This window comes from Lepus europaeus, chromosome 15 (assembly GCF_033115175.1).
Source record: "Lepus europaeus isolate LE1 chromosome 15, mLepTim1.pri, whole genome shotgun sequence".
Lineage (NCBI taxonomy): Eukaryota > Metazoa > Chordata > Mammalia > Lagomorpha > Leporidae > Lepus > Lepus europaeus.
In genome coordinates, this window is record NC_084841.1 from 39,414,780 (window position 1) to 39,430,599 (window position 15,820).

At 36.8% G+C, this 15,820-nt stretch overlaps 1 pseudogene; it reads left to right on the top strand.

Annotated features, from left to right (window-relative positions):
• The first annotated feature begins 5,951 nt into the window (after nt 1-5,951).
• LOC133774278 (nucleolin-like) overlaps nt 5,952-15,820 on the top strand; it is a 65,828-nt pseudogene continuing 55,959 nt past the window's right edge.

Below are 15,820 nucleotides of genomic sequence, written 5' to 3' on the forward strand. Positions count from 1 at the left end.
TGTCAGAGTTGAGTAATGCAGAGGAAAACATGATATAGGACATCTTGGAGCAATATTACAAACTCTGCCTTAAAGCTACAGTGTTCTCTAAGACTGGAGATTGTTATGTTCATTAATATTATTGAATTTTCAAAATAGATTTTAATGTATTCAAATTTGCATTTGTTAGTAAAAATTAAATAACTGGGTATAATATGTTATAAAAAGCTTTTTAGTTGCTGTTAATTTGCTGTTATTTTGGATGGGGAGAGTTTGTATTACTGTAATCATTAAATTTGCTGTGAAAGCATAAATTAGAGAGGAAGGTTTAAATGTCACATTTTTTGTTGGTGTTCGTAATATATGAACTTAATATTCATATGGATTTGATTGGTTCCTCTTTAAGATATCTGTGGGTTTTTTTCAGATATCTGCATACAAAATGTGCTTATACTATGTAAAGATGGTGCTGGCTCAAGCCTAATCTGCCTGCAATCTCAAACAGATCTTAAAGGACTAGTTACTAGGGCTTGCCCAGGAAGTAGAATGCCGAGTCTTCGATGCCGGACACAGGCTTCATCTGGACTTGGGAAACTCCTTGGTTTTAGAAATGTTCACTGCCATGGATAGAACACTTGAGAAATGTTTCCCTCTTCCTTACCTAGCTAGGGTAGGTGTAGGTTATGACAACTATACTTGCAGGGTAGCATTGATAATGAACTCCTCACAGCTTTGCCAGAAAGCCACATTTTGTGGCAGAGGCATTAAACAACCTTAACCACAACTTGATCCTACCCAATCCATAGGATACTCTGCCATCTAATTGTATTAATTTATATTTGTGTGTATTATAAAGTTTGTCTTTTAAAGATTTATTTAGTTATTTGAAAGGCAGAATTACAGGGTGGGGGAGAGAGAGAGAAAAAGAGATGGGGGCGGTGAGAAAGGCTCCCCAGATGGCTGCAATGGCCAGTGCTCAACCAGGACGAAGCCAGGAGCCAAGAGCTTCCTCTGGGTCTCTCACATGGGTGGCAGGGTCCCAAACACTAGGACCAACTTTCACTGCTTTTCCCTGGTCCATTAGCAGGGAACTGGATCAGAAGTGGAGCAGCCGGGACGTGAACCGGCACCCTTATTGGATGCTGGCATTGCAGGCGGTGGCTTGATTCACTACACCACAAAACCAGACCCTGTATTATTAGATTTTGATCAGCCTGCACAAGTTGTGGTAGAACAATGTTGGTGATACATCTTACAAACGTAAGAGAAATTTTGATGAAAGAAGAATAGACAGAAAAACATAGCCAAAGATTGAGTGAATATGAAGAATGTTTAGCCTAAAATTAATTTTAATACTTTAGGCTGGAATTATAATCAATTAATGAGACTGGAAGAAAACGAGAATGAAGACAGTGGAAGACTAATCAGTCCACTCAAATGAAGATCATAAAGCCACAGGGCCCCTTCTGATAGCTGTGAGTGTTGCTGCAAAAGTGAAACAAAATTTTTGGGTGACTATCTATTAGGGCACCATTTTTATATTGCATTAAATGTCAGATAGTTAATAACATTTTTTCTGCTTTGGTGACTTTGTTAGAGATATATATTAGCCAGAAAAAATAAGATGTAGAAAAAGTAATACTGAGTTGTTTACTGCAAAAGCAAATCTCAGATTAAGGAAGACATCTAAGAAGGTGACAGCAATTTCCCCCCTTTGGAGTGCAGTTAGATCAACTTAACAATTTCTTTACACATGCTTTACTAAGTGAAACAAAAATAAGATTTTTGATGTTTCTATGAAAGCATATTTTATTTTCAAGGAAATATGCAATGGCAAACTTATTTTCCTTGAAATAATTGAATACCTTCATTTCAGCAAGGTTCGCGAAAGAGGCAAATCTAAAACCAAATTATCACTGTGTAAGAATCATAAATACAAATATCAGACTTGTATTTCTGATCATTCTCTTTATGCTCCCTAGAATGCCATTGATTACTCCAGCATTTTGATATCAAAAGTGTTTGAAGATATTATTTTGCACGTTAAAGTCACTATATTCTCAGATAAACAGTGACCTATACAGACCAGGGATCAAGGATCCTTCATATTTGTAACTCACCCTGCTCTACATTAGGATACAATAATAAAAAAAAGGCCATCGGTTTTTAAACAAATATAGCAGTCAGTCAAAGCTGTAATGCTATGCTCTAACAAAATAAGTTTCAACGTTTCATTAATACCTGGATGAACTAAGGATGGTAGTTAAATCCTCAGCATACATCAAAGGTCAATCGAGAATGGTGCTCAGTTTCCAAGATGTTAAACTCCCCCTACCCCAGCACTGTACTCCCAATCAGGAAATATCCCAGAATGCAAGTGAGTGAGAGTTATATTTAGAAAGAATCATGCATTTATTTAAAAGTAAGAATGTAATTAACAACATTTTCTGGGACTCTTTCAATGGCATACTCCTAAAAGGAAATAAATTAAGAAGGAAATAATCTCTGTAATGGACACCACTGTTTTATTTTTTTTTTTATTTTAATTTATTTGTAAAACAGAGAGACAGACACAGAGAGAAAGATTTTATATCTACTGGTTCACTCTCCAAATATCCACAACAGCCAGGGCTGGGCCAGGCCAAAGCCAGGAGCCTGGAACTCCATCTAGGTCTCCACATGGATGCCAGGTATCCATGTACTTGGGCCATCATCTACTGCTTTCCCAGGTGCATTATCGGGGAGCTAAATCAGAAGAAGAGCAACCAGGATATGAACTGGCTTCCAGATATGGGATATCAGTGATGCAGGCCATGCTTAACTAGCCCCCATTCTTAGAAATTCTCAATGAATATGGAAATATGTGAAAGCCCTACAGTAGCCATATAGCTTGAAAAATATCTAAGGGCTGGCGCTGTGGCACAGTGGGTTAAATCCCTGGCCTGAAGCTCCAGAATCCCATATAGACGCCAGTTCAAGTCCCAGCTGCTCCTCTTCCGAACCAGCTCTCTGCTATGGCCTGGGAAAGCAGTAGAAGATGGTCCAAGTTCTTGGACCCCTGTACCCACATGGGAGACCCAGAAGAAGCTCCTGGCTCCTGGCTTCAGATCGGCACAACTCCAGCCGTTGTGGCCATCTGGGAAGTGAACCAGCAGATAGAAGATTCTCTCTCTCTTTCTCTTTCTCTCTCTCTGTACCTCTGTCTTTCAAATAAATAAAATAAATCTTAAAAAAAAGAAAAAGAAAAATACTTAACAAGCATGTATAATTGTTGTATTTCAATACTAATCATCTCAACTTAGTTCTGAAACTTAATATCTATATTTTTCAGTTAAACCTCAAATGTTCTAATATTGAACTGGAAAATACCATGTGCTAGAACATTCTCAAACCTTCTGAGAAATTAAGGCTGCTGCTTTTGTATAGAGAGGTCCAGGCTTTACCCAAAGGAAAGGAAGAACGAAAGAAATTTCCCCCTCCATATGAGGAAAGCATTTTAGCAGTTTGAGATAACTTCAGGGCTCAAGTGTGTACTTCTATGGTATATTTTGTCTACATGTGCATTACATTTCTTTCCTGCCCTAGAAGGGAAGAGTTAAACAGAGTATATGATTTAATATCACTTATCCTCTGTTTTTTTTTATTTTTTTATTTTTAAAATTTTTTTTTTATTTTTATTTTTTTATTTTTGACAGGCAGAGTGGACAGTGAGAGAGAGACAGAGAGAAAGGTCTTCCTTCGCCCTTGGTTCACCCTCCAATGGCCGCTGCGGCCAGCGCACCGTGCTGACCCGATGGCAGGAGCCAGGTGCTTCTCCTGGTCTCCCATGGGGTGCAGGGCCCAAGCACTTGGGCCATCCTCCACTGCACTCCCTGCCCACAGCAGAGAGCTGGCCTGGAAGAGGGGCAACCGGGACAGGATCGGTGCCCCGACCAGGACTAGAACCCAGTGTGCTAGCGCCGCAAGGTGGAGGATTAGCCTAGTGAGCCGCGGCGCCGGCCTTCCTCTGTTTTAAGTTTAAATCTTATTAATGCTACCAGCCAGGAGATGCTAAGTTGTGTGAACTATGAAAAAGATGCTAACACAGTGAAGATTGTACATATCTGTTGTAAGAAACTACTGACTTCCTTCCACTCTGAGTCCACAAAGTCGCTGAGGCTGAGGCAGAGCCACAGTATGGAAACTCACATCGGCAATGCCACTTCTCTACTCGGAAGTGAAACATGTCACTTACACACATTTATTTGCTGCAGTAAGTCACACCACATACAACATCAGGGAGCAGTCAAGCATAGGTGCCTCTTCTATTCAAAAGATAAGTGTGTAATATGAACTGAAGAATAGTAGCATCACACTAGTCATACTGAGGAGACTCAATTCAAAATAATTATTTAAGTAGAATAATAGATTGGTTAAAGAAAAAAAAAAAAAAAGGCGGGGGTGGGCAGGAGACCAAAGATTGTGGATGAGCCATGTTGCATTTGTTGGGAAGAATGACCTTAAAATCTTTATATTACAAGCTATGAGAAAATTTTACAACAGAAATCAAATGTCACAGCATGGAAAATATTCAGTCAATGTTCTCTCTTTTAGGCATTTTGATCACGTTTGTCTTTCCTCATAAAATATAGTTTTTCAAACTTTCCACTGAGAAATATTTTTTGTTACTGATGCATTTTGTTTTGATAGTTTGGCTTTATAAAATCTTCTTGATGGGTGGGAAAGATATGGCAGAGAGTCACATATAGTCCATGAAATCATTAAAATTTCTGCCTTAAAAATATGTCAAGGGCGATCACATTTTACAGGTTCTCATTTACTCTCCTGAAAGTGTTACAAATCGATGTTCAGCAAAGAGCAGTTTCTAATACACAGTACATGAGTAATTTGAGAAGGATGATGGAGATGTTATACTAATACAGCTAAGCCTATTTAACTAATGACAAGAAGATAAGGACCAAAGAAGGTCTTGTTTAGTATGGCAAAGAAAGGTGGAGTCACTAAAATTGAGCTCATTAAGAGCCTAGAAAGGGTTCTCAGGAGGTTTGCTCTTTTGTTGGAGTTGTGAACTTTTAGAGACAAAATACTTGGTGTTAATTTAGGCAACAGAACATCCCAAGCCTAGAGGTTGGTTTGACCCATATTCTGGGGTAAGATTGCCACCTACTGGATGGCTAACACCACTCCCTCTGGCCTTATGTGGAAATACTTCCCCTTTAAAAATAACATATTTTGAAAATAAAGCCCCACTTTGTCTACAGAATCTTCCCACATTTATTTCAACAGAAGCTCCTAGATATGAAATTATTTTAGTTATCCTCCAGAGAGAGCTAGAAATGAGCTGCCTCAACTCTTGGCTATCACTAATCTCTGCCTCATAGCTCTTTGGAGTACAATGGAGGGAATTCTGGTTTTTGAGATATCAAATACACATCAGCTGATATCCTCAATAAAACCCAACTAGGATGTTGTATATGTAATACATAACTGTTCTAAAAGGAAAAAATATATTTCAAACATAATCTGGGCCGGCGCCGTGGTTCAATAGGCTAATCCTCCGCCTGCGGCACCGCACACAGGGTTCTAGTCCCGGTCAGGGCACCAGACTCTGTCCCAGTTGCCCCTCTTTCAGGCCAGCTCTCTGCTATGGCCCGGGAGTGCAGTGGAGGATGGCCCAAGTGCTTGGGCCCTGCACCCGCATGGGAGACCAGGAGAAGCACCTGGCTCCTGCCTTCGGATCAGCGCAGTGCGCCGGCCTCAGTGCACCAGCTGCGGCGGCCATTGGAGGGTGAACCAACGGCAAAGGAAGACCTTTTTCTCTGTCTCTTTCTCTCTCACTGTCCACTCTGCCTGTCAAAAACAAACAAACAAATAAACAAAAAAACATAATCTGGCTACCTGCAGCATGAAGCAGTTCTACCGTCTACAAAATATTCATTTTTGAAATATTTTGTGGGCCATATATTAAATCCATGTCGGTAAGAAGAGTAATCGATTTAAAATTCATCCATATGATCATTAAAGGTGTTGATGGTTTTCTGGACAAAAGGTAGATAGCAAAAGTTACACATTTCCATTTAGCTGTCACAATATGGCCTTTCAAAAAACAAGCAAGAGATTTCAACTATCTCTTTCAGGTATGAAAGAAGGGTGGTTTGATACAGTTATAACTCCACAACCAAATTAAAGACAAAAATATTAGTGTTAATATAAACTGGTAGTGTTCAAGTACATCAGTAAAAGAAAACACAAAGAAAATAATTATTAAAGGAGCAAAAGCAGGAAGAATTCCAACTAGAGGAATAAATATACAATGAAAGAGGTGAAGGAGAAGAGAAAATGGAATAAAATCAAGGGGTTAAAGTTATTTATTAGAAATGAAGGTTTAAAGCTGAGACAATAGCTATACAAGAGTACTGTGATATGGTAGGAATAAAAGACAAATGTTAAAACTTTGGAATGACATAGATCAGGGATCATCAGAAGTGTGATTGGGTAGAGCTTCTTAGCTTAGCCAATGACTAGCTTCAACTGCTACAAATCAGAAATTACAGTTACCTCATAATTTTTGTTTTTATTAAATTAAAAACCATAATATCCTTAGTGAAGAGTTAAAATAAAAGGGACAGTAAAAGAAGTTAATAAAAATAATTTAAGAACAGATACTAGAATTAAAAGTATTAATATACAATATTCAATTAATAACCATGAAGGAGAAGCAAGACCTTGGTGAGAAAACTTATGTGGTAATAAAAGCAGCACTAGCCAGCGCCGCGGCTCACTAGGCTAATCCTCCGCCTTGCGGCGCCGGCACACCAGGTTCTAGTCCCGGTCGGGGCACCGATCCTGTCCTGGTTGCCCCTCTTCCAGGCCAGCTCTCTGCTGTGGCCAGGGAGTGCAGTGGAGGATGGCCCAAGTGCTTGGGCCCTGCACCCTATGGGAGACCAGGAGAAGCACCTTGCTCCTGCCATCGGAACAGCGCAGTGCGCTGGCCGCAGCGCGCCTACCGCGGCGGCCATTGGAGGGTGAACCAACGGCAAAAGGAAGACCTTTCTCTCTGTCTCTCTCTCTACTGTCCACTCTGCCTGTCAATGAAAATGGAAATGGCATAGAAAATTAATTAATTTGAAAAAAAATTATGTAGGATCTCTGTCTTTAATGTGCTGTACATTGCTATTTAATGCTATAATTAGTAATCCAATGGTGGTTTATTCACTTTAGGTTGCTATGTGGGCAAAATGTTGAAATCTTTACCTAATATATACTAAACTGATCTTCTGTATATAAAGAGAATTGAAAATGAATCTTTACATGAATGAAAGGGGAGAGGGAGCGGGAAAGGGGAGGGTTGCGGGCAGGAGGGAAGTTATGGGAGGGGGGAAGCCATTGTAACCCATAAGCTATACTTTGGAAATTTATATTCATTAAATAAAAGTTTAATAAAAAAAATTAAAAATAAATAAATAAATAAATAAAAGCAGCACTAGTATAATATGATGCCTAACTTATCAAAAGACGTTAAAATATGCAACCAACATTTGCAATTGGCCAAATCACATTGTTACGAATTTATCTATTCTCATGACTTTTTACATATAAGAGAATCATTTCCAATTTTCACATATAAATTTTCAGAACACTTTGTACCGCATTTCCACTTTTAAATGATTTTCTGCATGTTTCCATTTGAATATTTCACCTACGTATACAAATCAAAATGCCCATCAAAGAACTTTATTATCTTTGTTGTCAAATTTGATCCTTCTCTCTGACTGTTTTGTTCTTCATTAATAACTTCACCGTTTTCCCAGAACAGACGTTTCTTAACTCAGGACTTTTTCACTTTCTCTAATATTACCCTCAAACATGGGGTATTGTTTGTGGAAGTAGTGGTTATTACAATGACGAAAGGTAGGATGTATATATAGTACTTTAGAATTTACATTCTGCTTATGTTAAACAATGATTAAGTCTTGCTCCCAAAGATTCTTCTTCTGCATTCATCTCCTCAACATCCTTTCAAAAATTTTTTCCCTAAAACTAAAGTCTGTATTTCTTAACAAATTATGAGGCAGGCCATGATCTTGCACAACTTGTTCTTAAGATGATTTTGTTTGTATTTTCCACATAGTCTCTTCTTGATTTTTTATTCCAACATGACTTGTTAATGTCTTTGTCTCTGCACATCAAAACCTGTTTAGACTTCAAGATCCTGATCCACAGCTTCTCTTTGATCTCTTAGCTAATAAGAGGCTGGCCAGACCAGATGTTGGCAGGTGCCAGTCTGTTAGACTACCAGAATATCACTGGAATAATTGGAATCTGTTTTTGACCAAATGGACACATCACACATCTATGTAGCCTCAATCACTGATCTTGATTCAAATTCAGTGGTTGTGTGTGTGTGTGTGTGTGTGTGAAAATCATTTAATTACTACTTTCAGACCAAATAACACATATTTTATCTCTGCTTATTAGAAATCAGTCAGGGCTGGCATTGTGGTGTAGTGGGTTCAGATGCCACCTGTGATACAAGTATCATATAAGGACTCCGGTTTGAATCCCAGCTATTCACTTCCAAACCAGCTCCCTACTAATGTGCCTGGAAAAGCAGCAGAGGATGTTCTAATTGCTTACTTCCCTGTACCCACCTGGGAGACTTGAGTTGAAGCTCCTGGCTCTTGGCTTTGGCTGGTGAAGCCACAGCTGTTGTGGCCATTCGTGGAGTGAACCAATGGATGGAAATCTCTCTGTCTCTGTACCGGCCCCTCTTGCTCTAACCCTGCATTTCAAATAAATATATAAATCTTAAGAAAAAAGAATTAGTCACTTATTTTATTGTCTCCATCTACTTATCTAGTTAAGGGTGGGATTTTTGAAACTAGAAATAAAGAGATAATAGAGGCCACAGATAATCACAAGAAAGTTTTTTTTTTTAAATCAGAATAATGATTCTTCATTGTCCAATGGAAAAAACTGATAAGTAAATTTATTTCTATATAAAATATTTATTAACACAAAAATTTGCTCATATTAACTAAATAAATACTGAACAAACAGTAAAGCAATGTTGTGGGATGGCTTTAAATTTATTAGCCTACTCAGTCCTTCAAATGTTTAGATTCTTCTGAATTTAGGTAATTTGATCAGGTTTGTCTCCCTAAGTCCAAAGGAGGCAGACCTGGTATCTTAGACAAGTTTGTTCTAGCATAAAAATATGAACAGCTGGGAGAACTAGAAGTCAAAAACCACACTCTCTGTGTTAGTTCATGAAATAGTGCCTAGTACAAACTGATATTTTGTCTTAACGTTTGACATATGTGATATAGTTTAAATGAGTTGTAAAAACTTACAAAATAACAACTTGAATTTTTTTTATTATATTGTAACTAATGGCATGAAATACTTGGGAATTTACACACACACATTATAAGATTTAAAGACAGAAATAAACAGTCTGTTTATCCAATAAGGATTACCGTGTCCATAAATGCAAGTGTTAAAAAGCAAAGACACAGTCTGAGCCACTGTATGAGTTTTCTAGTATTTTTTTCCTGAATTTTAGGTATATAAAAACCATGTCTCAGCTGCTACCTTTCAACAATTTTATTCTGAGGCAATAAATAATTCAGTGTGCTAATTTGACAGATGACTCTCCAGGAGCCTCCTACCATTACTAGCATCATTAGGCCATAATATGCATGACTAGGATGGGCCATTCAGCAAATGTCCTTCACTTGTTTACCCCTAAAGAGCTGTACTCTGCACAATTAACTAATGAAGCATTATGAGCCTTTTTTTTCCTTCCCTGCTATTTCAATATATCAATGCAGAGAGTCTGAGGGAAAATATATCCTGTTTCCTTTTGCTAAATAAGTATTTACGGGATGGTTAAGACTGCACTGTAGCTCCGAGATGAATGAGGGGAAAATAATAAGATGGTCAAAATGGATCATCATTATTATTACTTCCTTTCCTTTCCATGATTTGGGAAGAAAATGCAAAAGCAATTTGGTGTCGAAATGCAAAAAACAAAATAACAGCAACAAAAAACATCCCAAAAGACAAAAACCACAAAATCTCAAAAAATCAGTGCTAAAATGTTTGAGTTAAAAAATGTTTTTCATTGATTCTATTTGAATAAAAGGCAGACACACACACACAGAGAGAGAGAGAGAGAGAGAGAGAGAGAGAGACTCCTATATGATGGTTCACTACCCAAATGCCCACAACAGGAACCACTGGAACCATCACCTGCTGTGTCCTCAGAACTGTGTTCTAACACAGGAAGCTGAGTCAGAGGAACAGCCAGATCTTGAACCCAGGCACTCCAATAAGGGATGCAGACCTCTCAAGCACCATCTTAACCACAAGGCTAAGTGCCTACCAGTTCTATTTAATACTTCAATATCCAGTGGTTATTAAGAATTTGTATACTACCTCCATCATTTTATGTAATTTAATGTCACCTAAAAACTTGCTTACATATAAATTTTCTCAGATTCTTATTGAAGTTTGAATTTTAATTGCAGCCTAAAAATGCTAAAGTAATAGAGTGAATGTGAGTTTGAGTGTGTATGGATTTTCTCTAACTGTCCACATCAACAAAGCATATTCCTAGAGAGGTTCATGTAAAGTCACAATGACCTACCTACATGGTCCCATCTCTCAAAACTGTGTTAAGCAAACAAAGAAACATCAGTGGACTTGGCTGCTGTTATTCTTCATTAGACATGTGACTTCCATTCTGGCATGTTGTTGAAAGAAGATGGCCTAAAAAAGGACATCGTTTTAGGAATCTCTTTCATGCACTTGTGCACTATGATTAGAGATTCTTACTCCACCCTTCACTATTCCTGGCATTGTTTTGTGGTATAGGTTTAAGGGTATAGGATGCTCAAAGCATGGCAATTCAGAAAATTAGGAGGGTCATAGGATTAGAGAAGTTGCATTTTCTATCCAGGGTTCCCCTATATCCTCAATGATGTTGAGGTCACAGCCACTTACAGCCATTCTTCTTAGATGCAAAACTATTTTTTTTTTACAATTGACCTCACAGTGTCAACAGTAATTATTATAATGCCTCTCTTCACACACATGAAATTACAAATAATCATGACCATCATTATGATATGAGTAATTAAATAACTGTGATTTATTAATCTAACTCCTTTATGTCTATTATGTGTATAGGGAAAATAGTATAAAGGATTCTTGGTTTCAAAATAATTACTTCTATAACATATATTCTTCTACACACTATCCCTCTTGAACAACCTATTCATTTCTTCTTTCAGTAGAATAAACTTTAGACATTATAACTCAGTAATGTATAAATTTAGAAGTAACTCAAACATGTTTTAGTGCAAATCTCTGTTGGTCTTATGGTAGCCTGGTAACCTACAGATGCAGGGAAAGTCCCATGATATTTCTGTCATTTTGTACTTAATAAGATGGATACTATTTAACTTTTCAAATAATTGCTGTTCTACCACACATGCAAATGAAATAATTTTGGATGGAGCATGGAAACTTACTTTTCAAAGTGTGGCTAAAAATGAAAAGGACAAACATCAAAAAGCATTGATTTCTTTGCTTTTATATTGGAAAGGAGGCCAGCACTATGCTTATGAAATATCCCAGCCATGAAAATCTGAGGGACGCTGATAGGAAACAGGAGCATTTCCAGCTAACAGTGCTAGAAGAATTTCTCTTATTTTTCTTAGGAAATAATAAAACTTGAATTTTTATATAAATAGCCTCCCTCTTTCATATGAGACCTTCCATGCCAGGCTTACTTAGACATGTTAAATGTGATGAGAAATTGCTTCTGTGTTTTAAATATGTACAGTCTTATATATATACAGATTAGTTTTATATATACAGATTAAGTAATTTAATTCATATATTCTATAAAGAGAATGAAATAGGAAATATCCTTGAGAAGTAATATAATGTTTAAGAAATATATAAACAAGCAAACTATTTTATATGGTGATTATTTTTCAAAAGGGTTAAATAACAAAAATAATGGGGCTAATAATATTGCAGCTTATAATTAAGAAAATTTCCCATATAATTTTAGGATTTTGACATTCAAAATGTTCCAAATATCACTAACGAACTGAGTTAATATTCATATAAGAATATGTTTTAAAATATGATTTTCATGCTAAAATATTTATATAAAAATAAAATACTCAATGATTCAATAATTATGATTACTGAAATAAATCCATATTATCCATGTAAGTTTATCTATAATTAACAGAATTTAACCAAAAATATCTAACATTTTATTTGATACATAATGAAATGTGCTCCTGCATTTTGTAAGAAAAAGACTTAAAAAGGTACATGTGGTATTTTCCTACAGTTTTGTTCATTCTTACGAGTAATTTCATCTTTTTTTATGTGATGCTGCTAAAAATTCAATAGCGTATCATTAAAAAAATCATACCTATACTAAATGCATCCCAGAAAGGCACACTCCCATACATGTGCCACTTAACTGTGGGCTCACAGTTCATTGAACACATTTCTGTTTATTTTGATATCTTTTGTTAAAGAAATCCACAGTAACAATGATGACCAGACAAAGAGAGGGGAAAAATATTTATCCATTCATAGGTAATTGAATTCCCTCATATTTCATAAACACACTGCCTATCTGTTGCATTGTGTTTTATTTAAAAACTTTCTTTAAAATGCTTTTCCTTATAAGATGGGGAATTATAATAATGTTTAAGAACTCAAGGTCAAAACATGTTTAAGTTAGTTTATTTGGTGGATGCATTGCTGAGAGAAGAGACACCCCTCCCTTTTCTCTACCTTCTCTCCTACAAATTGCCTTTAGACTGGATGTTTATTGCCCAATGTAAAGAACAAAACGGGGAGGTAATTAAACCTAGAATTGCCTGCTGGTGCTTATGACAGTCAGGCCATGGCCTGAGCCTAGAAGTCTGCCCAAAACTGCAAATAGCGAGCCTTAGTTCTGAAACAAAGCCAAGCTCCAAGACATCATTACTGTTAATTACCTGAGAAACACAAAGGACTTGGTGTAGGTGGCAAAACACCAAACTTGGTGTGACAGCTGATGCTGTAAAAGACAGTTGGCCTTATTTTGCCCCATTGAGCATTGTACTGTGAGATGATCCAACCTTCACAAAGAATTCAAGTAATTATACTCCAACAACAGTGTTCATACGCTCTGCACTCTGTATTGTGCCCCAATAACAACAAACAACCTGTCCTCTGGAGACAGGTGGCATCTGCTAAATGTCAAAGAGAAAAGAGACATGCTCTCAAATAGTCATTCATTAATTTATAAGCCAAAGGACAAAGTACATGAAGGCAGGTGAAAACTGTAGAGGCACATTGCGGTTATAGGTACCTTAATAAATAAATATGAATTATAAAAAACATGAGATATGTCTTACAAAGTAACCACAGCTTTTGTTAGCTACCTGGAGATACAATAGCAACAACAAGTATTTTCACAAGAATGGAGGTGTATATAAGGGTAATTAAAACAGTTCATGGGAAATGGAATTAGAAGATATTCATGTTGGTATAAAAATTTAAAATCCATGCATATGGCAGCCCTCAAAAAATTCATGAAAAATGCATATTATGGAAAACTAGGCATGGTTAGCAAAGTTTTCAGATCCAAATGAGCTGATCTTTTAATTCCATTTTCCATGAAATTTTAGAAGTTGTATATTATGTACTTATATAAATATGTTTATTAATAAATATAAATATAAGTTGCATATTATATATTTATATAAATACAAGGGATTTCCAAAAAGTTCACAGAAAATGAATACTGTGAAAAACTATTCATGGAATGTAAAAAAATTTTGCACACAAATAAACTGATATTTTAAGTCCATTTTACTACAAGCTTTTGATGCACCCATCTATATCTGTATGTATATCTATATATATTATTTTGGTTTTCTTCATCCTTTTCATTTCTATTTTCATTGATTGATTAAATATGAAAACTAATGAAATTGTTAAATAAAGTAGGGGTGACAGACATGATAAATTCAAGGTCAGAGAATAGTGTGCCATATAAGCCCAATGTCCATGTCACTGAGAACAGAGTTGATGGAGTGGATTTGGTGATCTAGGGAAGGTGATTTAGATGTAATAGCACTCTTAGATAGACCTGGTTTCTTCTATGTCAGCTGGGTAGTCTTAGGTGAATTAAAGTTCTTAAAAGTAGCTTCTTTAATTCAAAATTAAGTGAATACACTTCTGCTAAAAATATTTTTAGTACTAAAAGATATAGTATGTATATGGACACAGCATATTGCATAATACATAGTTTTGATAACCAGCTTGGAATAATTCATTCACTTTTGAAGAAACTCATTGTTTGAGGCAATTAAGAAATACATAGAGGCTTGCATCATAGCTAATTTGGTAAATATCGTTGGCCAAGTAAGTCATTTTCCACCAGTAGAAGCACTATCACACAAGGTAAGACTATGAAAAAGCTCCCAGTCTTCCAATCTTCACTAGTGTGGCAATTTCTCATATTTCAGAATAATATAGTGGCTAAAAGCATTGTGTTTTGATGTCAGAATGGCTGAGGTTTGAATCTTGGCTTTGTGGTTTTCTACTTCTGTGTGCCTAGAAAAGTGTCTTAAGCTTCTTAACTCACGCTTTTGTGGCTCAAAACATGAGGAGTATTTAATCATCCATTTTATTTATTTTTTTATTCAGTTATTTTATTGGAAAAGCAGAGAGACAGAGAAAGATTTTCCATATGCTTCTTCATTCTTCAAATGCCTGCTATAGCCGGGGCTATGGCAGACCAAAACTCAATCTAGAAGTCTCATGTGGGTAGCAGGTACCCAGGGGCTTGAGCCATCACCTACTGCCACTCAGGGTGTGCATTAGCAGGAAACTGGAAACAGGAGTGGAATCTGGACTCAAATCCAGGCACCCTGACATAGGATGTTGGCTTCCCCACTGGTGTCTTAAATACTTCACCAAACACCAACCCCAGGGCTAACCACTTCAGGACATGAACTACCTATGTTTGAATCACAACTATCTACATTTGAATCACAACTATGCAATTTACTTATTTATTTATTATATCTCTGATTTAGTATTTTAGTCTACAAAATGTGGGTAATGGGTCTGGCATTGTGGCCCAGCAGATTAAGCCACCACCTGCAATACTGGCATTCTATATCAGAGCACCTGTTTGAATCCCAGTTGCTCTGCTTCCAATCCAGCTGCCTGCTAATGCCCCTGGGAAAACAGAGGAAGATGGCCCATGTACTTGGACCCCCACCACCCACATGAGAGGCCTGGATGGAGTTCCAGGTGCCTGGCTTCAGCTTGGCCCTACGCCAACCATTGCAACCATTTGGGTAGTCAACCAATGGATGGAAGAGTTTCTCTCTCTCTCTTGCTCTTTCTGTGTGTGTGCGTTTGTGTGTGTGTGAGTATGAGTGTTGACCTCTCTCTCTCTCTCTCATTCTACCCTTCAAATAAATAAAATCTTAACATAAATCTTAAAATAAATGCAATGGAAGGAATTATTGTTACTTCATAGGATTATTGTCAGGACTGAGTCTCTCTAGATATGAGAGGAATTCAAAAGGATTATGAAAAATGAAAATTCTGAAAAAATTATGCATGGACTTGAAAATTCCTTTCCACTGCAATAAACCTTTCTTTTAATTCCATTTTCCCATAAATTTTTCAAGACACTTAGCATAGCCCTTAGAATGGTGTCTAATACTAATAAGTCCTCTGTTATGATTTTCTTCTATTGCCTCCCTTTCTGAGACTTTTGAGATCTTTTAAATTGAAA